Source organism: Ambystoma mexicanum, chromosome 3q (genome assembly GCF_040938575.1).
Source record: "Ambystoma mexicanum isolate Mex_15411 chromosome 3q, UKY_AmexF1_1, whole genome shotgun sequence".
Taxonomy (NCBI): domain Eukaryota; kingdom Metazoa; phylum Chordata; class Amphibia; order Caudata; family Ambystomatidae; genus Ambystoma; species Ambystoma mexicanum.
The window spans coordinates 763,563,910-763,590,293 of NC_090926.1; the positions used below are offsets into that span (position 1 = coordinate 763,563,910).

A 26,384-nucleotide genomic window follows, 5' to 3' on the forward strand; every position below is an offset into this window, starting at 1 on the left:
TTCCCCCCACCCCCTGCTCATGCCCGTGTCTCCCTCGTGTTCCCCCCCACCCCCTGCTCATGCCCCGTGTCTCCCTCGTGTTCCCCCCACCCCCTGCTCATGCCCCGTGTCTCCCTCGTGTTACCCCCCACCCCCCGCTCATGTCCCGTGTCTCCCTCCTGTACCCCCCGCTCATGCCCCGTGTCTCTCTCCTGTTGCCCCCCACCCCCATTCATGCCCCGTGTCTCTCTTGTTCCCTCCACCCCCCGGTCATGCCCCATGTCTCTCCCCCCACCCCCCTGCTCCTGCCCTGTGTCTCCCTCGTGTTACCCCCCACCCCCCTCTCATGCCCTATCTCCCCCCTGTTCCCCCCCTCGTGTTCCCCCCACCCCCTGCTCATGCCCGTGTCTCCCTCGTGTTCCCCCCCACCCCCTGCTCATGCCCCGTGTCTCCCTCGTGTTCCCCCCACCCCCTGCTCATGCCCCGTGTCTCCCTCGTGTTACCCCCCACCCCCCGCTCATGTCCCGTGTCTCCCTCCTGTACCCCCCGCTCATGCCCCGTGTCTCTCTCCTGTTGCCCCCCACCCCCTGCTCATGCCCCGTGTTCCCCCCACCCCCCTGCTCCTGCCCTGTGTCTCCCTCGTGTTACCCCCCACCCCCCTCTCATGCCCTATCTCCCCCCTGTTCCCCCCCAACCCCCATTCATGCCCCGTGTCTCTCTTGTTCCCTCCACCCCCCGGTCATGCCCCATGTCTCTCCCCTTTTCCCCCCACCCCCGCTCATGCCCTGTGTCTCCCTCCTGTACCCCCCACCCCCTGCTTATGCCCTGTGTCTGCCCTGTTCCCCCCACCCCCGCCCCGTGTCTCCCTTGTTACCCCCACCCCCCGCTCATGCCTCATGTCTCCCTCCTGTTCCCCCCACCCCCCGCTCCTGCCCCGTGTCTCCCTCGTGTTACCCCCCCGCTCATGTCCCGTGTCTCCCTCCTGTACCCCCCTGCTCATGCCCCGTGTCTCCCTCGTGTTGCCCCACCCCCTGCTCATGCCCCGTGTCTCCCTCCTGTTCCCCCGTTCATGCTCCGCGTGTCTATCTTGTTCCCCCCACCCCCCGCTCATGGCCCGTGTCTCCCTCCTGTACCCCACACCCCCGCTCATGCCCCGTGTCTCCCTCCTTTTCCCCTACCCCCGCTCATGTCCCGTGTCTCCCTCGTGATACCCCCACCACCTCATGCTCATGCCCCCGTGTCTCCCTCCTGTTCCCCCCCAAACCCCCTCATGCTCCATGTCTCTCTTGTTCCCCCCACTCCCCGCTCATGCCCCGTGTCTCCCTCGTGTTACCCCCACCCCCCCGCTCATGCCCCGTGTCTCCCTCGTGTTCCCCCCGCTCATGCCCCGTGTCTCCATCATGTTCCCCCACCCCCTGCTCATGCCCCGTGTCTCCCTCCTGTACCCCCCACCCCCGCTCATGCCCCGTGTCTATCTCGTGTTGCCCCCACCCCGCTCATGCCCCGTGTCCATCTCCTGTTGCTCCCACCCCCGCTCATGCCCCGTCTCTCTCCCCTGTTCCCCCCACCCCCCGCTCATGCCCCATGTCTCCCTCATGTTCCCTCCACCCCCGATCATGCCCCGTGTCTCTCCCCTCTTCCCCCCACCCCCGCTCATGCCCTGTGTCTCCCTCCTGTTCCCTCCGCTCATGCCCTGTGTCTCCCTCATGTTCCCCCATCCCCTGCTCATGCCCCGTGTCTCCCTCGTGTTACCCCCACCCTTCGCTCATGCCCCGTGTCTCCCTCCTGTACCCGCCACCCCCCGCTCATGCCCCGTGTCTATCTCGTGTTGCCCCCACCCCGCTCATGCCCCGTGTCCATCTCCTGTTGCTCCCACCCCCGCTCATGCCCCGTGTCTCTCCCCTGTTCCCCCCACCCCCTGCTCATGCCCCGTGTCTCCCTCGTGTTGGCCCCCACCCCCCGCTCATGCCCCGTGTCTCTCTCCTGTTCCCCCCACCCCCCGCTCATGCCCTGTCTCTCCCCTGTTCCCTCCACCCCCCGCTAATTCCCCGTGTCTCCCCTGTTACCCCCACCCCCCGCTCATGCACTGTGTCTCTCTCATGGTCCCACCGCGATGCCCTGTTGTGTTCTCTTTATACACCCTGCCTTCCCTTTCTATGGTGTCCATCTTGGCAGGCGTTCCGGTTTGGGAAGAAAAATCTTTTTTTTACCACCCCGGGTTCCCAATTTGAGAACCTAGGATGCTAGTGGTCTTCATCCATTGAAAAGGACGTCTTGGTTACGTTGCACTAATAAAAACCTATGAAATTCAGTAAAAAAAAATGTGTTAAAGGGACGTTATGGTTAAGGTGCACTAATAAAAAAACTATGAAATTCAATGAAAAAACTTTGTTAAAGGAACATTATGGTTAGGTTGCACTAATAAAAACCTATGAAATTCAATGAAAAAACTTTTTTAAAGGGACGTTATGGTAAAGTTGCACTAATAAAAACCAATGAAATTCAGTGAAAAAACGTTGTTAAAGGGACGTTATGGTTCCAAGTAAAACCGAAAAATCCTTGAAATTCGCAAGTTATGGTAAGCTAAGCAACCATAACTCACACCACCATCGTGCACTGCTAAGGCTAACACCCAGGATATCAAAGATGACATCACAAATGTCATTGATGACATCACTGATGGCATCACATGTGCATTTACCTTTCATGAAAAGTCTGTACAAGGGATTCTTAGTGTAATGTTAATAAAAAAAAGTGTGAAGGATTTTTGGAATAAATATCAAGTGCTAATTAGTGCATTAAGCTATGCATTGATATAAATAGCATTCTATTATTAAGTTCAATCCAGTATACTAAGGTACTCATGTAGAAACATAGGCATTGTGTGCAGCATACATGATGGAGGTGCAATATTCATAAGTTTGCCATGTTGAATAGTGAAATGATAACTGTTTTCTTATTAGAGTTTTGCGTACTGTGAAACATGTGATAAGTAGGTAATTAAACCCACTTACTACATAATTGCATTATTATAGACAAAACACAAAGAGACAACACCACATACAAATATGAATATATACAAGGAAATGGTGAAAGGGGCCCCTAGGGGTCCCTCATGCTATGGAAACAAGGCAATAACATACACGAAAAGATGCGCCAGACACGAGGTTCAAAATCCCAATGCTAGGGTTTATTGCAAGCAAAAATAGTATCAATTGGCCAATTCTGATCTCACGCCCCGCGACGTGATTTTCCTAGACCTCGAGGGACGCAAGAGAGCGAATTACGTACATTAGTTACATATATACAAAATGCATATCATACAATCAGCAATGTCATGTTTAACACCCCACTTTATTAAGTTCCTTTGAACTCGGGATGACGATGGACATATCCGACGAGTATGACAATTAGGACACTTTCGATGTCCATTCTAGTAACAATGTGCAATTAGAAAGTGCGGAGGCATCTTTTAGTTGTTGAACAGAACACAGTGGTTCTGTTCTGGGAAGCAAGCTGCACACGGGGGAAGAGCCACATTCTAAGCTTTGCTATCTATGAGGTACTATTCGTGTCCTGGGAGCCGACACGTTCTAAAGGGTTTTGCGAAGGGGGGGCCGTAGGAAGAGCATAATTCAAGCCTTTAGCTGTTTTATTCTAACATATTCTACCATCGTACGAGACTGGCTGGCAGCTGTGAAGTGATTAAATGCCCTGCAGCTCTCTCCCAAGGCTACAGAGAGGGAGCGTGGGCATTCCTCTCTGGGCTACTCATGAGGAGTTTCAACGAACTCTTCAGTCCCGCGACCTTGTCCTTTCATATTCAGACAACAATGTTAACAGTTGAGCAGAGTAAGCGGAATTCACATGAATTACAAGCTGCAAAGCAGTTTTAGACAGAAAGCAATGAGCAATGGTTAATCAGACCCTCCAGCTTATTGCGATTTTGCGATCCCGCAAAATGCCGCGAAAACGGCCGTTTTGCGCAAAATGCCGCAAAAATGGCCGTTTTGTGCAAAAACAGCATCTTTTTAAAAAAAAGAAATTTTTTTTTTTTTTTTTTTTTTTAAGTAATCTGCAAAAATTACTGTTTTGAAAAAAAGAATCCTCAGGGTGCCAGGTGCTCAACTTTTTTTTTTTGTTTTTATTTACACAAGAAATGAAATCACTTGCGCCCCAAAAATTGCAGCCCAATCCACAAGGGGCACATGAATGGGCACATTTTATATGCACGCCCATTCAGATGGCCTTTTTCACCTCCTTGATCAAATAAAGTGGCGTTTCTGTCCATTTAAAAGCACATCCCTCATTTCCAAGCAAGATGCACTTTTAAATGTGCAGAAATTGTAGGCAACCCTACGCGCACGGGATGTGGGGCTGCTACTGCATGACATGGTCTTTCCTGACCCTGTCATGCATTTCTTTTAAGGTATGAACCGCTGCTGAGTCGCTTGCATTTCTGTTCCTCAAACAGGATAAAAATGCATTTTTTGGGTCACATTTTACAGTGGCAGGCACCTAGAGTGCCTGTCCCTGTGAAAGGCGCTGGGAGCTTGCAGAACACTGTCGGGAGAGCGATTCTATTCAAAGTACTCCCCATTTTGATGACAAAAATCTATCGAATGTTACAATTTGACCAATTACGTGCAGTACTATTCGATCGATTTTTATAAATACTGAACATGTGTTGCGGGGGTGTCACCCGCTCCCCTTGTTTAGTATTTTTGGTCTAGGGTGGTTGCAGAAGTGTTTTCCCCTTTTTCCTCAAAATTGGAGGCGGGGACAGAAAAAAAAGGAAAATAACGAAAAAAGGACCTTGCAGAGTCGGATCCGACCCGCGTTAGAGGGACGGATCCGACCCGCGTTAGAGGGACGGATCTGGCACCGCAGGGTTGCAGGGGAAGCTGCAGCGACCAAGCGGTTAAGTAGGGGAGGGGGTCGGGTGGTGGTGAAAGGTACATTTTGGGTTGTTTGGCTGAAGTGCAAATCAATTTGCAGCAAAATTGACTACGGTCAATTCCGCCGCAAATAATTACACTTCGGTCAAACAACCCAGAACACCATTCAAGGCAGCTGCCAGCGCACAATTTGCGCTACAGCTCAAGCCTGTGGAAATGCGCCGGTCACCTTTGAGAATAAGGTGACCTGCTCATTTCCAAAAATGGGTTGTCTAAAAATAGCATATCCTCCGTTCTTTTTTTAAATGCCCCCTCATTTGAGGAACTGGGACAAAATCTACATTTAAAAAATAATAAAAATGGTTACACTATGAGAGAGAGGGAGAGTGATGGGTGAGATGTGAAGTGATGGGCAAGAAAGCAGAGGAAGAGCAGTGGGTCAGAGGAGGAAGTGCTGCACAAGAGAGCAGAGGAAGCAGTGATGCGGTGGGCCAGAAATCTGAGAGCGAGCAGAGGTACAGAAAGTAGAGGAAGCGGTTGGCCAGAAAGAGGCAGTGAGCTGCAGATTGGGAAAAAGGATGAGGGAAGAATGTGATAGAATGGGAGAAAAGATGCAAGATGCAGAAGCAGCACAAAAGAATGAAGGACTGTATATTGAGGGAGGAATTGTAGAGTGTAAGGTGTGAGTTGGGAGTATGATTTGGAGTGTGGCAGGGGCTGGGCAGTGCAGATTGTGACTTGACAGTGTGACATAGCACGTGAGTATTTGTATGACATAGTGAGAGGTTAAGGAATGTAAGTTATGATGGAGAGTTGGTGAGATGTTTGTGGGTGTTTGGGGGATTGGAGAACATAGAAGGGGAATATTTTCAGCATTACAATTGATAATGATCAATTTAGTTAATACTATTAAATAGGCATGAACATTAAACCAGAAATGTAGCCAAATCAAACACTGTTCTGCCAAGCCAGAGACATCTGGGACTCTTCCTATTAAATTAATACAAAAGACACATAATAATGATACTCTGGCTCTCTTCTAGCCTTGCACTCTACCTATTTCCTGCAATGTGGCAATCTTACACCCTCCAGTTAATACAAAATGTCCCGCAAAAATGCCGCAATAAATAAAGGTTTGTGCCGCAAAATTTGCCATTTCATGCCGCAAAATTTGCCATTTCATGCCGCAAAATCCTGGAAGGTCTGGTTAATAAGCAAAATGGCGATTCTTGCTACATTTAAAATGGCCGCTTGTTGGTCAAGCATAGCAGTTTATATTTCTATAATTCGGTGCATAAGACGGTTGGCCCACAGCCATCAAGTTACGTCTGTCATTCAAATGAAGGGTATTCATTTTTCCAGATTGACAATAGAAGTAAAAAAAAACAGCAGTAGTAGCAGAAAGTGTTCATAACCTAACTGATTACCTTTATGCAGAGAAATGATTGCTCTGTTTCTAATCTGTTACTTACCCTATGTATATATATCACATGATGTGCTTGGACCCTAAGGTAAATAGTGTGAGTACAACATATAAAAATAGAAGCATATACAGGGAAAGTACAGTAAGAAAAAAACATCAGAACTATCAGAAAGTGCTGATAACTCTGATTATTTTAATGTACAAAAAGGATTGCTGTCTTTCAAGGTTGTGTCTTCCCCTATGTATATGTTTCATATGATATAACTGGACCATAAGGGAATTATTGTAAGAACATACTTGAAGGATAAGTCTACAAATATAGTACCTTTACAATTCTTAGTTCCTAACTGGTACTGAAGAAAAACATGTGGCCTAGTTGTGTCAGTAAAGAAAAAAGGGGGAGCCAGACATGTGATGTCATCAGTGATATTATCAATGACATTTGTGATGTCATCTTTGATGTCCTGGGTGTTAGGCTTAGCAGTGCACGATGGTGGCGCGTTATTGTTGCTCAGTTTACCATAACTTGCGAATTTCAAGGGTTTTTCGGTTTTTCTTGGAACCATAACGTCCCTTTAACAAAGTTTTTTCACTGAATATATTACATGGACGCGGTAGCGTCCATGTAGTTATGATTAAATTGGTGTTTCCATAGGAAGAGCATTTTTTGGGTGGCTTATAACTTCGCTCCCTCTGGACGAATCCTCACCAAACTTTGCAAAAAAAGTATATGGCCCACTCTGAATTTGAGAGGTTTGGTCCAGGGGGGGCAAAGTTATAGGGGGGGGTCCCAAAACTTTTGTTTTTTCCCATAGACATAATGAGAAAAAACTTTGCGCAAGCCTACAGCCCAAACCGCTGGACGGATTTACACCAAATTTGCAGCAGGAGCGGGGGCTTGGTCCCGAAAGCGTTTAGTGTAAATCCGTCCAGTAGTTTTTTTTTAAAATGACCAAAATGTAAGGCAAAAAAATTAGTGATATCTCCGTTCCCTCCGTGGACGGACTTCCCGGTTCGCTCCGCGGACAGTGCCCTGATTGGCCGAGCGGCTTGCGTGATGTCCGCGGACATGCGACGTGTTCACTAATTAGACGGCGTGGTGCGTGAAGCGCATCAGATTTTCTGTGGCGCCCGCCATCTTGCATTCGCAGACGACCGCGGACAGCGCGATGAAACTTGGATTAAGAATTGTATTTAGTGGAGTATGTTGGTGTGTCCTGGGTGTTAGTCTTAGCAATGCACGAAGATGGCACGAGTTATGGTTGCTTAGCTTACTATAATGGGGGAATGTGCAGTGGTGTTTGGTTGTACTATGAAGTATAACATTTCTTGAGTGCATTTCTTTTACTGATTGTACATATATATGTATGGCAGGGAAGGAAAAGAAAGGGGCTAAACAAGTGATGTCGTCATTGATGTCATCATTGACATTTGAGATGATATCTTTCATGGTCTGGGTGTTAGTGTTAGCAGTGCACAGGGGCGGTGGCAGGGTGGGGGCTCAGGGTACCATAACTGGCGAATTTCAGGGGTTTTTAGGTTTTAATTTGAAGCATAAAGGGCAGGAGGGAAGTTTTTTTTTTTAGTGAAGTGTACAGGTTTTTGTTAGGGCAACTTAACCATAACGTCCCCTCAACAGTTTTTTTTTTGTAGTGAATTTCACTGGTTTTTGGGAGGGCAACTTCACCGTAATGTCCCCGTAACAAGGTTTTTTTGTAGGGAATTGATTAGGTTTTTGGAAGGTGGAACTGAAGCATGAAATTGTGGCAATGAAGTTGGTGAGCAGAATATGCACTGTCATAATGTGATTTTGAGAGATATGTAGTATAAGCCATGTAATTGCCATAGATTTAACATTCAGAACCCCCTCCCTATTGACTTTAGAAAGGGACAGACTGAGCGCCTGTTTGTGGACGGCGCGGAGAGGATCAACATGACCCAAAGAGGCGGGGGGGGTATCTGAAAATGTACTATTGTCTTACACAAAAAGTGGGAAACAGTGAAGAAGGGCAGAAAGATATTGTAAGTACTAATAAGTAAATTTGGAAACCTGAAGGTGGGAAATGGAAATGACACATTTAATAACCATGTAGAATGAAGAGGATGGTACCAAAAAAAAAAAGGATGGCACCACTGTAATTACTTCACAGAAACTCGGCAGCCTGGAAGGATAATGGACGGACGCATTTGGACAAAGGGAGATTACAGCAAAGTGCAGGTCATTTTATTGAAGTGGGTGTGCTTTTTCTTGGTATGTGGTGCAGAAATAATTTATTTCTTTTGTTTTGACTCAGAAATGGCTAGTACTTTAGAGTGGCTGGAGGAGTATTTCCTGCACGGGGAAATGTCTGAAGACAGTGACAACAATGGTACATATTGGTCTGCATATGGAGAATAGTGACCAGTATTCTATAGGCATTTAACTTGAGGTGTTCTTTTTTTCAACAGACCAGGAAAAAGAAGAGGAATGGGCAACAGAAGAGGTAGAAGAAGACAGAATAAAATGGATGGAGTCGAAAATAGATGTTTTGAATGACAATTTTAAAGGTTTACGGGAGTTTGTGGAGGACGTCGTGAGAGGGAAAGTTCGGTACCATTGCCGCACCTGCACCTGCACCTGCCCTGCTTCTCCATTCCCTAGTGACCCATCCCCAAACTTGCAACAGGAAAATGGACGTTTCGACGAAGTATACATCCCTTCTTCCCCTCACAAATCTTCCCCTCAGAACCAGCCCGTGTTAAATCCAAGTTCCCCCATATTTGTTTGTGTCCGCTTCCCCTGCTGTTTCTTTAAAGTGATGTGTTTTTGTGTATATAGTAAATGGTTTTGTACAGTAGTTGTAGAGATAGAGTATGTGTTTGTTTTTTTAAAAAAGACGTAAAATGTTTGCGAACAGTGCGCCTGTTCGACCTATCCGCAAGCAATGGAGTGTGGGTGCCGTCTAATATCAAGTAAAACGGATGTGATGTGTGACTGCAACATCTTTTCACAAGGTGCGTACATAAACAGAAAGGGGTGTCCCAACGATATACTAACTCAGCGTACCTTTTGGGAACAAGATAATACATGGTCGTAGAACGCACAAGATGGTTGGAATGGGTGTAAATGAGTAGAAAGGGAGTATGTGAAGGACAGTATAGCGGGTTGTATTGGGCGCAGTCAAAATGGTGCCGTCCGTAGAACAGGCACGGTGGGCGGCAAGGTTGTAGGCAAACAAAATGGAGTTGTCCTAAGGACACTGGAACTGTCCGTACAGTGAACATAGCATGCGAGCACATGCGCAGTACAAACGAAAGGATTGCCAACATTGTGCCAGTTCCTAACTGACCGTCTCACTTGTGTCGCACTTTCAAGTACTTTGAGAAGCCGAACACTGTCCGTAGGACACTTGGGCGCATGCGCATGTGTGATTTGTTGCATTTGCTGTCCAGGGAACTTTCATGAAGGGGGCCAATGTGTTGAGGACATCATCTTGTGGCCGCCCCTACACTGAGCGTGGGGACTAGTTTCCAGGTTTGTGTGCTTCCGCAACACTAAAAATTAACTTGTAGACACAAGGCAAAGTATTGTGGAGTGGAAAAATTTAATTTCACACATCCCAAACAATAGGCCACCTCTGGAGATAAGGTGTAAAAGTGAGTGAACCACTTTATAAGGATGAAGACGGTCACGAGGCACACCCCTGCACCCATTCAAAAGGCCACACCTTCGGAGCGCATCTTCACTGTCCTTCTAGCTATAGCAGATAGAGGTGCGTTGCCTTTACTGTTGTAGTGACGAAAAGGAAACCAATTACTATGGCTTCCATGGCTGCTGTTGGGTTATTAGCCTCTGTACCTCCCCCAAACCTGCACCATCATCACCTCACCAAGGCCCTTCAGAGAGATATTTGGGTGAGGATGTAGAGATTGAGGAAGAAGAGGAGGAAGAGAATGAAGTGGAGGAATTGCGCACTATGAACACTCAGCGGGAGTCGTGGGTGTGGCGGTTGTTTTCCGTTTATGGGAACGTACCAAAAATACGTGCGAACCTGGTGAAGTGTAACCAGTGCGATGTGGTGTTGAGTCACGGGAGATGTGGAGCGTACAGTTTTGGTACGACAACCATGAAGGGCCACCTCACTTTGTTCCACACTGCGGACATTCGCAAGGTGTTGCCATGTGAAGCGCGTAGTCGTTTGAGTTCCTCCACAGCATCCTCGGAATCTGATCCTCCAACCACAAGAGACACTCCTGTGGGGGAGCACCTCCGTCCAGCTGCTTCATAAGCCATTCGCAATGCTGTGGACCCTTACCTTTCGAAGGTGACAGTAGTGTGCATGTATTGTGATGCAGTACTGTGCAGGGGGGAGAGTCTTCGAAGTGCTTTTGAGGCTGCAGTCAGCGAGCACCAGAATATTTGCTCCTTACCTAAATAAAGATCACCCTTAATATTTCTCTGTTCAGTTGCCCTTTCTTATCCCCGTGGCTGGTGACCCTTCCTTACCCTCCTCTCGCCTCTTTTCCTAGTGTGTGGAGTGCTCTTAATCGATGAACTTAAAAACAGCAAAAATGACAGAAAAGGCTCTTTTCAGAGCCGGCTTTCTCAGTGTAACAATAGAACTATGAAGAGAAGGCTGTAGAGCCCAGCAGAGTGCAACAAATGTTCACGGACAGTCAAGGGCAAAATGGGAGGTTGCAAGCGGAGCAAACGCAATAAAGTGTACGTTGGGAGTAAGTGGCGGCTCTGAAAAGAGCCTTTTGGTGGGGTGTTGTGTGAGTTGAAAAGCAGTGGATTGAGTGAAACGGATTGTCAGATAGGTTAGTGTGATTGCAAAAGAGGGCGCAATGCATTTTGTATATCAGAAACATCTGATTGCCTGCATGTGTGAGGTGGACTCCATCTCTGCGGAAAATGAAATTGCTACGACACAAAATGTTTTCATTGTGGAAAGAGGACATACCAACCTCTCTCGTAAAAAGGCACACACAGCCTTATTCACATTGCGTCTCGCTTTCTCCATTTGTGGACCAAATGCAGAAGAACACAACCATATTTGTCTTTGGGCAATACGGGAAAACAGTATTTGACAATTTGGAAACATGTCCATGAGCTTCGCGAGTCCTTCCTTCATGGCAAATTGTAAAGAAATTCCAGATACATAGCCTAAACTGTTTCCGCCACAATGAAGGATGAGTATGTTTGGAGGACGGTCTCTCTGCAAAGTAACACAAAGTAGTACCAAGTCCAGCCATCTCATGCCGCGCACGCCATGCCAGTGCACTTCCGCATGTGGAAATCCGAGATTTGTAGATAAACTGCAGCTTTCGGCATGCACCTTCAACCAGTGGATCCATGAGTGTCCCACAATCCAGACAATCTGTTTGCGAGCACGGAAAGCCATGGCTGTGTGGTGTCCTGTGAGGGAAAAGACGGTCTTACCAAAGTACGTCGGGCTGAATACACCTACTGAACTTTGTGGACCAATCCCTAGCTCCGCTCATTCTCATTTACATGCGGCTCCACCCTTCAATCCCCAGTGGTGATATGTGCTGGCAGTTAACTACCGCCATATTCACGGACATGTAGAGCAGCAGAGCATGACGACGGTAGATTAAAGTAGTAGTCCCCTTTTCCCCTTTAAGGTAGGCTCTGAGAAGAGCTGTTTTTTAAATTTTTGGCCACATATCGTACAGTCATGTGGTATTTTATGCATATTTTTGTAGTTTTTGTCCTTGCTTTGCTCTTGCAAACATTACAGAATGTTCTCTAAAGCAAGCCTTATGTTCCAAAAGAACATCACGTTTCCCAAAGAGGATAGTGCAACGCCATCTCCTTCAAAGTAATGCGCATTGCTGGGAGCAATGTTATTGTGGCTACAAAAAAACATACCAACTCGCAGCATGAATGCACGCATGCCGTGATTGATGATGCACCTCCCGATGCTTTGATCTGGACAGAAAATGAAAAGGTGTGCCACATGCCTACTCTCGGCATAGTGTTGTAAGCCTTGCACAAAAATGTCTCCGAGCAGCAAAACCCCGACCCTCTGCACCTCTGCCATTTTCAGTGTGCGCACCGTCTTTCGACAGAAAAGACTAATGTGAACATCTGATTGGCTGATGGCTACAGTCGTGTTTCCATGCAGGATTAGCTGTAGAAACCTGTATGTGACACACCCTACCAGCGGACAAGCGTTGCCTACGTGCTGCACGTAACTCTTACCCAGTCCTTCCACCCTTTGTACAGCGGTACCAACGTGAGTCCATTATTAGACACAACTAAGCAGGCGCACAATCAGCCACCAATCACATTGAACCTTGCCAATTTTAACTCCGTCATCAACATTGCGCACTTCAAAATTACTGTTGATGAATCTTAATGGAAAGCGCATACCATTCTAAAGCACCTACTTCACAAACTACTGTGCAAGGATTGCACATTTCTACGTACAGCTCCATGCATGACCTCATGCATCAGTATAGAGTACAGGTATCTTCATTCTAATCAAAGTACATGTGGAAGCCTTATAATATAAAATAGACAAAATAATGGCAGTTAATTTCCATAGAAAGAACATAACAACGCTACCCCTTGTAAAGTGCAAGATTGCTGATTTGCCATTAACAAATTGCACGACTGCTTACTTTCTTCTGCATAACCCGTACATACGTTGTAAGCATGCCTATTTAGGCATAGCTCTCAACCATTTTTGTGTGAAGTGCGGGTGAAATGAGCTGATTTTGTTTTTGGTAGGTGACACGCCCATTTGAATGAATGGTCGTGCAGGAGGCTTGGCGGGTGAATTTGCCCTTTACAAGGCGGGTGACACCCGCCAAAAGCGTGTGAGTTCAGAAGTATAATTTAGGGCAGACCTTAATTTTGTATCTGAAAATGCTGCAGTTCTGTCCTCTGTACTGCCAACAGTAATGCTACTTGCAATGTGATCGTATGAGAATAGTAATCGCTCCCGATTGTGGTGCTGACATGTCCTTTGGAGGGTCTCCCAATTTTTGGACATCGTGGTTTTCATTAAGAATTACAAAATGTTCGCCCATCTACTACGTTGCCTTATCGCTTAGAAACCTCTCTCCTATGCATACTACACTTTATAAAGAACAAGGCATTTCCAAACCCCTAAAAAAGATAGTTATTTTGAAGGACTTTGAAGTACCATATTGAAATTAGTATAGAAAGAGTGCACAGAGAGAAGTGAAATGTGCACGTGGATTGGGTTGAAACATGAAAGTTGATTCGTATGACGAAATAAGTACAAGTGAAGGCTGCAGTATCATGACGGCCGCAAACACACAAAGTAATTGATATCCTTTTTTTAATTCACAGTGAAGACTACTCCTGAGAATCAACAACATCTGCACTGCAGACAACATATCCGAAGAAACCTTGTCATTTTGCACAAAAGCATAAGTACAGTACAACCTTTATATTGTAACTTCTCCTTAAAGAGGCTGCATGGGTTATTTGTTTATTTTGGGCAGCAAAGGAAGCATGCATTTGTAAACCATTCTGCCTACAAATATCCATTTATAGGACAAAGATTAGCAGATGGAATGACTGACAAATGGCTGTGTGTTTGGTACTGAAATGAGATAGGAAATCCGTAGAAGGATAGATTGTGAAAATAAGTAGCGGCAGCAAGTTTTTGCCATTTTGTTTATTAATAATGGTTCTCGGCACAAGTAGGGCACTGTGTACTCTCATCTGAAGCACATTATACTACTATTGAAACAGTAATGTAGACTTACCAAATGATAGTTAGAGGTCACTGTGCGTTTACACACCGTGCCAAAGAGTTTCCCCATCACACTTGTGCACACATGTACACAGCACACATACATTGGACAACAGACCAAAGAATATTTGTTTTTCTCAGCAGACACCAACGAATGCCTACCAAAAAGCAGCTCCTTAGAAAGGAACGCAGAATTAGAGGAATTAAAAATAAAGGTACCCAATGTAAGCATCCACCTGTTGTAGGGTTAGGGGAGAATCCTGGTACAAACCACCTAATGCAATTGGGTAACATAATAAAAGAAGTCTCAACTGCCGAAACTGTACGTCGTCCATGAAAAAGTATCTCAAAACACAGAAATTAAATCTGTCAAAGAAACGGCTGCCAGTACAGCTAACAATGTTCCTAATAATCCTGATAGAGTAAGAAGAACCCATAGTAAAAAAAAATATTTTAGCAAAAATGTTTCGCCACAGAGTCCTTCAGAATCTACTAAGAAGAGGACCAAAGTCATCCTCGCCCCTTAAAACATACAGTAGAAAGTTAATTGTGCAAGCACTCGTGGACAGTGCAATCCTTCTAAAAAGGAAGTTGTTCATATTAGTGCTAAAAAGGATGAAAGCACTAACAAAAGTAAGTACCAAACTACAAATGAAACTTAGCAATAAACGGAATGTGAACAAAAATAATTTTTTAGATGTTTGTGGTGGTGAATGGAGTCACACAACAACCACAGTCATATTTAAATGAAGAAGCATACAAACAAAATCAAACAAACACAATTGCCATCCATAGCAGTGGACGTGGGTATGAGAAAATCAATACTACCATTATGGAACATGAAACACTGCTTACGAAACTGTCTTCTGAAAACTCAGAATTACCTCTCGGTTCAGCAGTACCACACCGTCCAGTATACAAATGGCCGTGCACATTAATGTGTGCCATTCCAAATAAAGCTTTCAAATCTTTACGTATGTTCCTCAATCAATACATAAAAGGTAAAGACAAAAATAATATCAAAATGCTGCAAAATATGGATATTTGTGTAGTGCGAAAACACACAGGACTAAAAGGACATTCACTAGCCTGCATTTCTGGGCCCATTTGCAAAAGTACCTTCCATGATATCAAAAGAATATCAGTACATCATTCTAAAGTAAGAAATTTAGTGTATAAAATATATTGTGCAAAAAGTCCAGCTTCAGAATTAGGCAACTTAAATACCACTCTTCTGCATGGTACACCCAAATACTTACAAGAAAAAATGGACCGTATTCAGAAAAAGTATTTTGGAAGTGAGAGCCACGTAGAAAATGCAACAGTTTTAGAGCATAGTAGCGACAATTCTGCACATAGCAACCTTCTATTACACACATACAGAAAAGAAATACTAAAATTTAAAAGGTCTTTGGCTGAAGTACCAAACCATGTGTGTGTATGTTGCCGCAGAACGTTTTACAAAAGGAACACAAAAAATGTGGACATAACATACAAAATAGAAAACAATGAAGACTCTAAATGGTCTGAATTAGCTTTGTACCTTTTAGCTGAAAGCAAATATGAAGTACTTCACGTGCAATTACAAATAAATTGGAATTGTTTCCATTACCAAAAATCCTGCAACAGCTCAATTTGTATGAGAGCATAATAATTCAAACAGTTCACCCATTTCAAGCAATTATTCGCCTTCATCCAAAAACAGCAAATTTACCTCCCTCTGAATGGTGAAAGGCATTCGTGGCAAAGTTGTGTACTTGCCATTAGACCTAACAGAAAATGTGCACACTCTACGAGTGGCACGTTCAATAGAGCATTCTTTAAGAGTCTTGGTAAATGGAGTACCAACAAAGAACAAACATATTTGGCAACAATTAGACTTACACAAAGTTACACAAGCATTGCAATATCTGAAAGACAACAATGAGTACTACAAGGAAATAAATATTGATGAAAGCTTAAGACAAACAACAGAAATAATTGAAGAGCCATCAGAAACTGGACAATTCGAACTTTTGGATCCAGCTACAGTATCCACTCTCTTAGACCATTACATAATTCGTCCATTGCATTCCAATGAAAGTATAGATGATGCACTAGAAACTTACTAAATGCGACAAACCAAAGGGTCACCAATGAGTATTTGGGAAAAAGTAAAGAAGCATGTTTTTTTCCACTGCTATTTCCTACTGGCAAAGGTGGGAAGTACGATGATAGACCCACTCAGATTGGGGCAGCAGAATACAGCTCATTAAGAATGTATTCCCAAGATCCCAGATTTAGACAAAATATGGAATACATATTCCACCGACTTTATGAAAGTGAATTAGCAACACTATGTTATGGAGTTGCACACATTCTTAAATCTGGAACGCACTTTCAAAATATGTCAGCTATGCAGTTAATACAAAAAGTACAAGAAAAAGATGAGGTTTTACAATCAAGTATAACAAATTTGTTTGCAAACATGCGCGGTACAAAGGAATACTGGTTTAGACGGCACAGAGACGTGCTTTGCATGATCAGAAACCTTGGACCACCAACTTGGTTTGTTACGCTAAGTTGTGCAGAATACGCATGTGAAGATTTGCATGAGTTTCTACGTATAGCAAACAGTAACAAAAACAACACCTGGAGAACTTTGCTCTCTAGATCCAGTTAATGTCAAGATATTTCCAACATCGTTTCATTGCAATGCTACACTTTATTTGCAATAAAAGTGTTCCTCCCCTTGGAGAAGTGCAACACTTCTTTTGGAGAAAAGAATATCAAGTGAGAGCAGCGCCACATATTCACATGCTGTTATTTATCAAAGGTGTTCCAAAATTTGGGCACGACAGTGATAGTGCTGTTTTGCAGTTTATTCAAAAATATGTCACATGTGAAATCCCTTCACAACAGAGTCATAGTGAGCTGCATGGGCAGATTTTACAATTTCAAAGACACAAATGTGGCAAATATTGTCGCCGTAAATACAAAAACAAAGATAAATACTACACCAAATGCCGCTTTGGTTTCCCCAGACCAGTTACAGAAACAGTTGAAGTAAACAACTTCATGTCTTCAGTTCGACATAGTGTTAAAGGTAAATCACCTAAAAACACATATTACATAAAAAGAAGGGAAGAATCCAAATATATCAATGATAATAATGCAATCATTGCCCTATTATGGAATGCAAACATAGATGTGCAGTACATTGCAGACCATTCAACTGCTGTTGCACGATATGTTACAGCCTACTTAACAAAAGCAGAAAAACAGAGCTTCAAGACCTCTGGGATGACCTAGCATCAGACAAAACATTATCACAGAAATTGTACAGCCTAGACATAAAAATGCTCTCTCATAGAGAATGTGAGGCCTATGAAGCAGCAGATCGTTTAACCGGCACTGCTTTGTACGGAAAATCAGACAACATAGTATGGCTCAGTCTTGGGCCTGCAAAATCTAGAAAAAGAGTACTAAAATCATATGAGGACATAGAAACTATTGCCAGAAATGATCCCAACAGCCAATCTGGAAAGCATGTGTCTGTATGCCATAGCTCGAAACTTTGCATACAAAAATAATGTAAAACCTGATGCAAGTAAACGTAGATATAGAGTGACCGATTGTGAAGGGAGCTTTGTGAAACTTAACAAACGAAGCTTAATTAATCAACAGAAAGAACTATATTACATGTCTCTTATGCAACTTTTTAAACCATGGAGAGAAGAGGAAGACATACTAGCTAATTATGAGTGCTATGAAAATGCTTTCAAAGCAAATGAAAGCACTAACACCAATGGTAACTTTCGCAGTACAAAACAATGTTACACAATGAGCAGCAACAAGAAGAAGAAATTCAGGTCCAACTAGATAAAAACTCTTCCGACAGTAGTCAACCTTATGTAACAGGAAGTCAAGAGCCATTAGGACAACCACTGATAGCAAATGAGGCTGAAGTTGCTATGGCAGAAGTAGAAAACACCATGTATCAGTATCAAGAAGATGCAGAGGACTTAACTGTGCAATAAGGAAAACTTAACAACGATCAGCAGACCATTTTTGAAGCGGTAACAAAACAAATTGTGCATGGCGTACAGCACGGAAATAAAGAATCTACCTGCCAAAATTACAAACCTATACTGCTGTATGTCAGTGGTGAAGCTGGATCAGGGAAAACATTCTTAATCAACATTATTAGCAAGTTCCTGCAGCAAATGACAAACAAGCTGTCAGCTGTTGTAACAGCCCCCACAGGTTTAGCTGCCTACAACATAGGTGGTGTGACTTTACACCGATTACTACTGCTTCCAGTAGAGCATCAAAATAAACTAGACTACTACAAACTTTCTGCAGAAGCTGCAATGGAATTACGGAGAGTATTGAAGCAAATGAAAATGCTACTAATAGATGAAGTCAGCATGGTATTCAATCTAATGTTGGCTTTGATTCATCTCTGATTGCAAGAAGTACTTAAAAGTAATAAGGAAGAACGCTTTGCTGGGAAACAGATTATCATTTTTCGGAGATCTTCCACAATTGACACCAGTAAAAGGTGAACCGATTTTTAAAACCTTAGGCCACAAACTCTGCCGGAAAACTGTTGGTAGCATAGGTAATGTTAACCTTTGGCAAGATTTCCAATACAGAGAATTAACTGAGAACATGCAGCAATCTGCAAATCTCACTTATGCCAACATCTTAAAGTATTAGAGTTGGTGTATTATCGAAAGAAGCACAAGCTGTATTGAAAAAGCGCCATATAAATGCACTTTATGGTGATAATGCATGTGCAACCGATATTATGGAACAACTAGCGCACACAAATGTCAATTGTATGGCCTTAATGCCAACTCTTGCAAGCTGTTTCAAATGCAATGAAACAATGCTGAAGAAAGAAAGGCAAGCAATTGTAGAAATTAGCGCCACAAACAAACTAGACGTACATGGTTTGACAGTACCCATGTGTGAGCAAGCCACAACAAGACTAAATAGTTTAGAACATTCAATCTCCAACACATCTGGGTTGGAAAAAGTATTGAAATTATCATTAAATTGTAGAGTAATGCTTAAACGTAACCTTGACGTAGAGCAAGGGCTAGTTAATGGAGCACTGGGCACAGTTGTTGGCTTTCAATCATACCCACGTGATAACAGCATTCAGTTTGTAAATATTCGCTTTGATAAAGTTTCAGAAGTAAAAAGGATAGGGTGCTCAATGGCTCGATTCCTTCTCGTCAGACATGTATATACGTAGAGAGCAATTTTCTCTAACTCTTGCATATGCAGTTACCATTCATAAATCCCAAAGTCTGACCCTAGATAAAGCATTGATAGATATAGGAAAGACAGTGTTTAAGGAAGGCATGAGCTACGTAACATTATCACGCTTACGTACACTTGACAGTCTTTTTTAAATAAACTTTGATTCAAGTAAAGTCAAAGCTGATATTCCTTGCATTCTAGAATACAATAGATTGTGTTCACTTTACACCCCTCATCTGAAACAATACCCTGTTCCAGATAAAGTGCAACGTGGTAAAAGAAAAGTAAATGAAACAGAAATGCAACAGAATGCAATAGAAAATTCTGAAAAAAAAGAAAAGAAACGAAAGTGGCATCAATTGCCACAAATATAGAACAACCTATTAGGGAATGTAAACCAGGCACGTCGGCAAACAAACAGAAAAACTGAAAAATGCACTCAGGTACAGAACTTGTTGGCCCATTCAAGTTTACAAATGAAAGTGGGGTAAGTTGCTATGCAAATGTAGCAATGAATATTCTATTTCGATTGCCACCAATTGTTAACAATATTTACCTGCACAGCACAGACCAATTGTGTTTGCAAATGTTAGTACTGCATAGAAATGCAACAACCAATCCTGACAGCACATACAGTGTTTATAGAGTAAGGCAACAATTGGACGACTGTGCTGGAATGGTGAGATTCACTATGAACTCGCAAGAAGATCCACAAGAATTTCTAATGTACATACTATTAGTATTGGAAAACAAAAGTATACCTGTAAATGAAATCTTCCAAATTTCGTACATGTGGAAACATACATGCACTCTCTGTAACAAAGTGATACAGGAAGAAATCCCAAATGAGCGATTTGTGTATATTTCCATACCAAATTGTGAGAGCATTCCTTTTCAGCAACTTGTACAAAATGCAAACCATGGCAGATTATGTAGTATTTGCAATTCAGACAATCGCTCTACCTTACTGATACAATCACATAGTGCCTACATAATGCTTCTACGTTATAATGCAGATGGCACCAAAAACAACTGCAAACTAACTGGATTTACACACGGTCAAGTGTCACTTGGAAAGAAAACCTTTACAATAGTAGGAATAATCTACCATGCAGGAGCTACAACCAATGCAGGTCACTACACTGCATACATTAAAAAGAATTGTGGATGGTTTGAATGTAATGATAGCACCATTACTCTTAAGCGAGGTTGCCAGCTAACCTAACAAATGCATATTTAATGTTCTTGAAGCCAAAATTTACGAAATAATGTGCACTTCAAAATTGTGAACAAAGTAAGTGAAAGATTAGAAATAGTTAGAATACGCCCACAGGTATCTAACTACCCACCAGGATGGAAGAATGACAGAAATGATTATCACCGATTGTTGGAAACCAATGTACAGGCAGAATACCCTATACGTATCCAATTGTAGTTGAAGATGGGCAGGAAGGCAACAAAGAAAACATTAATCGGAAAGATTCAGGAAACAGAATATGTCAACAACACAAATGAATGAGTATCACAAATCTGTATGAACACATGCACAGTTAGAATACGCCTACAGGTATCTAACTACCCAACAGGATGGAAGAATGACACAAATAAATGATTATCACAGATCGTTGGAAACAAATTCACAGGTAGAATATGCCTATAGGTATCTAAGTGTTGTTAAAAATCGTCAGGAAGGCAACAAAGAAAACATTAATGGGAAAGATGAAGGAAACGGGATGTAACAACGACACAAATGAATGAGTATCGAAAATTTGTAGAAACAAATACACAGTTTGAATACGCCTACAGGTATCTAACTGTTGATAAGAATGGGCAGGAAGGCAACAAACATAACATTGACGGGAAAAATGAGGAAAACACTGAAAGGAAAAAATGAAGTACTTGGTTGCATAAGAAATGAAGGGTTTTTTTAATCCGACAGGGATTTTTTCCCCCAGACCCAAGGATTAGATAAGCAAACACAGAATCTGAGCGCAATGCACAGAACACTGGTTTGTAAAATGAGGGTCTAAAAAAAAAAATAACTTTCTATTAAGCAATGTGGTAAATGTGGAAAATCTGCAAACATTAACACACCTTTTTCTTTTATCACAGAAGTGCAAAAAGTGATACTTCCAAGTACGAAAAAGCAAACATAAAAAAAGTTACTGGATTGTGAACAAAGTAAGGAGTAAGTATAATGGCAGGCATTTTCTACACATGGGAATGTACTCGCCTAATGTGTGGTAGTAATATGCTGCAGTGACTGTAGGCTGGTCTTTCGTCTGCGGTGAGTAACCTACCACCTACGCCTTACAAACAAGTTGCAAAGAGTACAGGTCCTATCCACAACCATCACTGCATATGTCAAACATGGTCCTTGTAAATTGGCAGCTTATAAAATTACTTTTAGGACCATCGTGTGCAGCCATGAAGTGAAGAAACTAGAGTATCAAAAGAACGACCAGAATCCACCACACCCATATTAACTTGTAACTCCACTGCTTATGACTTCTGTATTGCATGCATCGGCTTTAGCCATGCACCCAAGACTGCAGGGTCTCCCCACAACCACCTCGGTGATGGGTGGTAGTGGGGGTTATTCTATAGGTGTGTTATCCTGCTGTACCTCTGCCCAGAGGCTTCCCTCCTAGGTGTATGTCTGTAGATCGTACATGGGATTGGTGTGCAGTGTCTTCCAAGTGTAGTACTTACCACTTTCTTGTTGGGGGCATGGCCTTCGGCCATGGAACCACCACTGCACGCACTCCCCACAACTTGGCAATGAAACTGCAACACAAGGGGTGTATGCATGGTTGGCACATGCGGCGGTGGGTGTGGCCAGGGCCTAGAGTCTTGGAAGTAAGGCCTTCAGCCTTCGGCGGACGGCCATGCATCCAAGACTCTAGGCCCTGGCCAAAACCACTGTAGCATGTGCTAACCATGGCAGCCTACTAATGAATATAATAGGGATTGGAAACAGTACTGTATTCACAGCATGTAGGCAACTTCAATGTTCCCTAACACCAGACGTGTCCGTACAAATGTAACAACTCCCCGATGCAATTCACAGCCTCAAATACTGCCCTTAAATAGTGGCCCTATTGGACCCCTCATTTTCTACGTACAAGGAGGCCACAGAACATACGTCGTAAAGTATGTATAACTGTATTATTGGGTGCATGGCCTTCTGCCTTGCACCCAAGAGAGCAGGATGTTCCACAACCACCTCTTTGTTTTTGGGTGCATGGCCTTTGGCACCCAACACTGCACGCACTCTCCACAACTTGCCAATGAAAATGCAACACAAGGGGTGTATGCATGGTTGGCACATGCAGCGGTGGTTGTGGCCAGGGCCTAGAGTCTTGGAAGTCTTCCACTATATGGAAGAGTCTTCCACTATATGGACTGCAGTGCTATCGTTATTATCCGCCACATTTACTGTACGTACAAGGTGTCCATAGACATTACATCATGACGGCCGAGGAACAAATGCATAGATCACCCATTTCTTACTGTGTGAACCATTCCCAATGCTCTGTGCCACAGCAAAATAGGGTAATGGAAAAAGCATGTATACGCTGTTTATTACTCCGCTTTCCACGGATCCAAGATGTCGGGGGCATCCAAACCATCTGACGCAGAAGACGTCTCGCAGCAGCCAATGGACAGAGACGTTGCATGTACGCGGTCATGTCGGTAACCCCTTAGCCAATCGGTTTCTTGTTCTTCGACCAAACAGGGAAGTGTGACCGCAGAGCGAACATAGATATCACTAATTATTTCTGACCTACTTTTTCATAATTATAAATGAACGTACTGCATGTATGGTGACAAAATTTACAAAAGCACGCTTTCTGGACCAAGCCCCGATACCTGCCGCAGTTTTCGTCAAAATCCGTCCAGCGGTTTGACCTGTAGCCGTGTGCAAAGTTTTTCCCCCATTCAGTCTATGGGAAAAAAGACGTTTTGGGACCCCCCCTATAACTCCTCTCCCCCTGGACGATTTCTCGCCATATACTTGTTTGCAAAGTTTGGTGAGGATTCTAGCTCTAATTTATCAATTCTATGACAATACCTCCATTCAGGTGAAACTAAATGAAGAAGGCCTATTAACTCACTGCATCCCTACCCACTGAGGCCTGAAACAAGGCTGCATCTTAGCTTCAACTTTATTTAATTTCTTTATTAATGACTTAAACATGGCTCTTGATGCGATAAGAACCTTTCTGCCTAAAATCTGTGAAGCCTTCATCTCCTGGCTTCTTTACGCGGATGATCTGGTCATTTTAGACCAGACCCTGTTTGGACTTCATAGAAAATTGAGCACGCTACAAACCTATGCAATGGAAAACTCTTTGATTATTAATACAAACAAATGAAACATTCTAACCCTTTCATCGACTAAGGGGAAAATAAGCTTAACTTTAATTGGTCCATAGGTAACCAACAGTTGGAGCTGATGACTTTTGCTACTTAGGTCAAAATATTAATGTGTGCGATTCTCCATATAAAAAGAAATCAAATTCAAAATGGCAAGTCTAACATCCCAGGTGAAACTATTACAAGGCAAATATGACAAGTTCTCCTGTACACCAATCATAACTTACTATAAACTGAAAGTTGTCCCAGTTTCACCTATGGAGCCCAAGCGAAACTCCCGGAAAATAATCCTAAATGGGACTACCTAGAAGGGATCTCTTGGAAAAAAAATACTATCGCTTCCAAAAAGCATCCCCATCCAAATAATTTGTTTTGAATTAGGCTTGGTGTCTTTGCTTAATTCCCACTATTGCAGATTGCCTAATAAATAACTATGATGAATCCTTGGATTCACGGAAAGACCACTGCATGACCACTATAGAAAAGCTGATATTGATCAAAATGTACTCATACATAACCCAGAGCGATCGAAGAAAAAACGTTACCAATGCGATTGGGGATTACTATGGGAAATATGTAACAAATATAAGGCCTTCAAAAATGGTAATTTTATGATCAAACCATTAAAGCAAACTCCTAAATATCTTTTGAAATTGCTAGATCATAAATATTGGAGCAAACTAATGCGACTGTGCTTTGACTTATGGCCCACCAAAGCTCTATTAGCTTTGTGGTCGAACATCCAACACCATCCTCCAACACATGCAGATTTTCTGATTCCAGTACCTCAATCAAAACTCTTGAACATCTTTTGGTTGAATGCAAGAGCTTAGCCATTATGAGGGAATAATGTTTTCATACATTTGTCATTGAATTCAGACTATTGTCCCCCAAACAAATGTTGTTTATGATATTCAATGCAAATCACATATCATTAAACATAGCAACAGTACATTTCCTGCTAAAATTAAACCTATAAGGATAGTTGATCATGAAGCATAATCAAATTTATATTAGGAAGGCTATGTGATATGACCATACCACCCCGCAAAGTGCTTGTGACCAATTGTGCCCTAATAGTGGCACCACTTGAGAATGATAGTCTAAGAACCCCCCCCTTAAATTTTGATAGGAAATAACAACCGTACGGTAATCATAAGCTAATGGGCATAAGATACTGGACAAGTTATTTAACAGGGGAGCAGGCCATAACAGTAGTACTGTGTTATTAACATACATGATGTAAGAGTTAGAATCTACCACCTACTGTTGGTCTACATTAGAATTCTATTTTGAAATGTTTTATTTTTGTTATAAATAATGGAATCAATCGCAAAGAAATTATCTTGTTTTTAATATCACTCTTGGACTGTTAATGAATTGTTAACAAATGTCTTAATCACACATGTATGCATGAACTGTATAAATGTATGAACTGTATAAATAATGTTGTTTGAATATTGTATTTAAAGAATGTAAACGAAAGATCCTGTTTTTTTAAAGTTTGTTTGAAAGGTTGTTCTATTACAACCACAAAAATAAAAGATAAATAAATAATATTAAAACATTCTATATCTTCAGTTTAACAGAGTACTATAGTTGTGAACTAATTGTACCTTTGTGGCAGACCTATATCCCCTTCTGAGAGCTAGGTCTGCCATTTTAAGAGTCTGCTGGGTTCTTTGCCCCAATTTAAGGTTAGTGGTTGTACATCTCTTACCAGAGGCCTTTAGAGAAATAGCCATTACACTCTGGAAGATGGTTAGTGAACCCCAAAAAGCTGCAACTGGAAGACAAAGACCACAGTGTTCCACTGGGCATTGGAGCATGGCCAGACCGGGCCCATACTCGGAAGACCTTTTTGTTGACGATTCGTTATTGAGGAATCTTCTTCCTACTGTGGTTGTCTAAAGTTGGTCTTCTTGAGAACTACATCTTTGTCAGTCAGCCTCTTTAAGCGTCCCACTCATGCTGTCGTGCAACATTAATTCTAGTAAGGTAGCTACTTTGGTTGGGGATCTGTGATGAGGGAAATTGCCAAAGGTAGTGTCTCACATAAAGCTTTGGAACCTTTGGGCGCATCTGCTTTATTGGAAGGAAAAGGATGTTATGAACTTAGAGTTGTGAGGAAGCTTTACTATGTTTTTCCTGTTGTTGGCGCATAGGTTGTCAAAAGCTTCAAATCTAGGAAGAATAAGCAGTTTTGGCTATTTGCAGCTTATGGTATCTACAGTTTGCCATTAAAGATGGTGTGATCTGGCATGAGTTGTCATCCTGTAGATTGTCTAAGAAAGTGAAAGTCACTTCCAAGGCACAAGACAAGTTACATAAAGGAAAATTAGCATACATGTATTGTATAGTTATAATATTTATAATGCGCTTAATACCCAGAGGTTTCTAAGTGCGGACCCGGGGATCGAACCTGTGTTGCTCTGCGTCTTCTTGCTTCCAAGGCGAGCGCGTTGCCCCAAAGCTATCCTCTCAATGTAATATATTGTTATCAAAATATTGTGTTGTATATATTAGCAAATAACACATTACTTCTCAAACTAAGTTGTAAAGTAATGACAACTATGTACCGAATTAATAAAACGGTCTCCAAAAATGATAGTCAAAAACAAGAGCACATGAAAATGATAGTCAAAAACAAGAGCACATGATGTGAAACATGACCAAAATTGGCAATGTTAATTTAAATGTCCAAATAATTTTTGATAA

General features: G+C 42.7%; 1 protein-coding gene across 3 annotated transcripts in view; it reads left to right on the forward strand.

Moving 5' to 3' along the window:
• The window catches only part of RECQL5 (RecQ like helicase 5), a 1,190,108-nt gene that overhangs the window by 973,120 nt on the left and 190,604 nt on the right, over positions 1-26,384 (forward strand). The window lies entirely within an intron of this gene.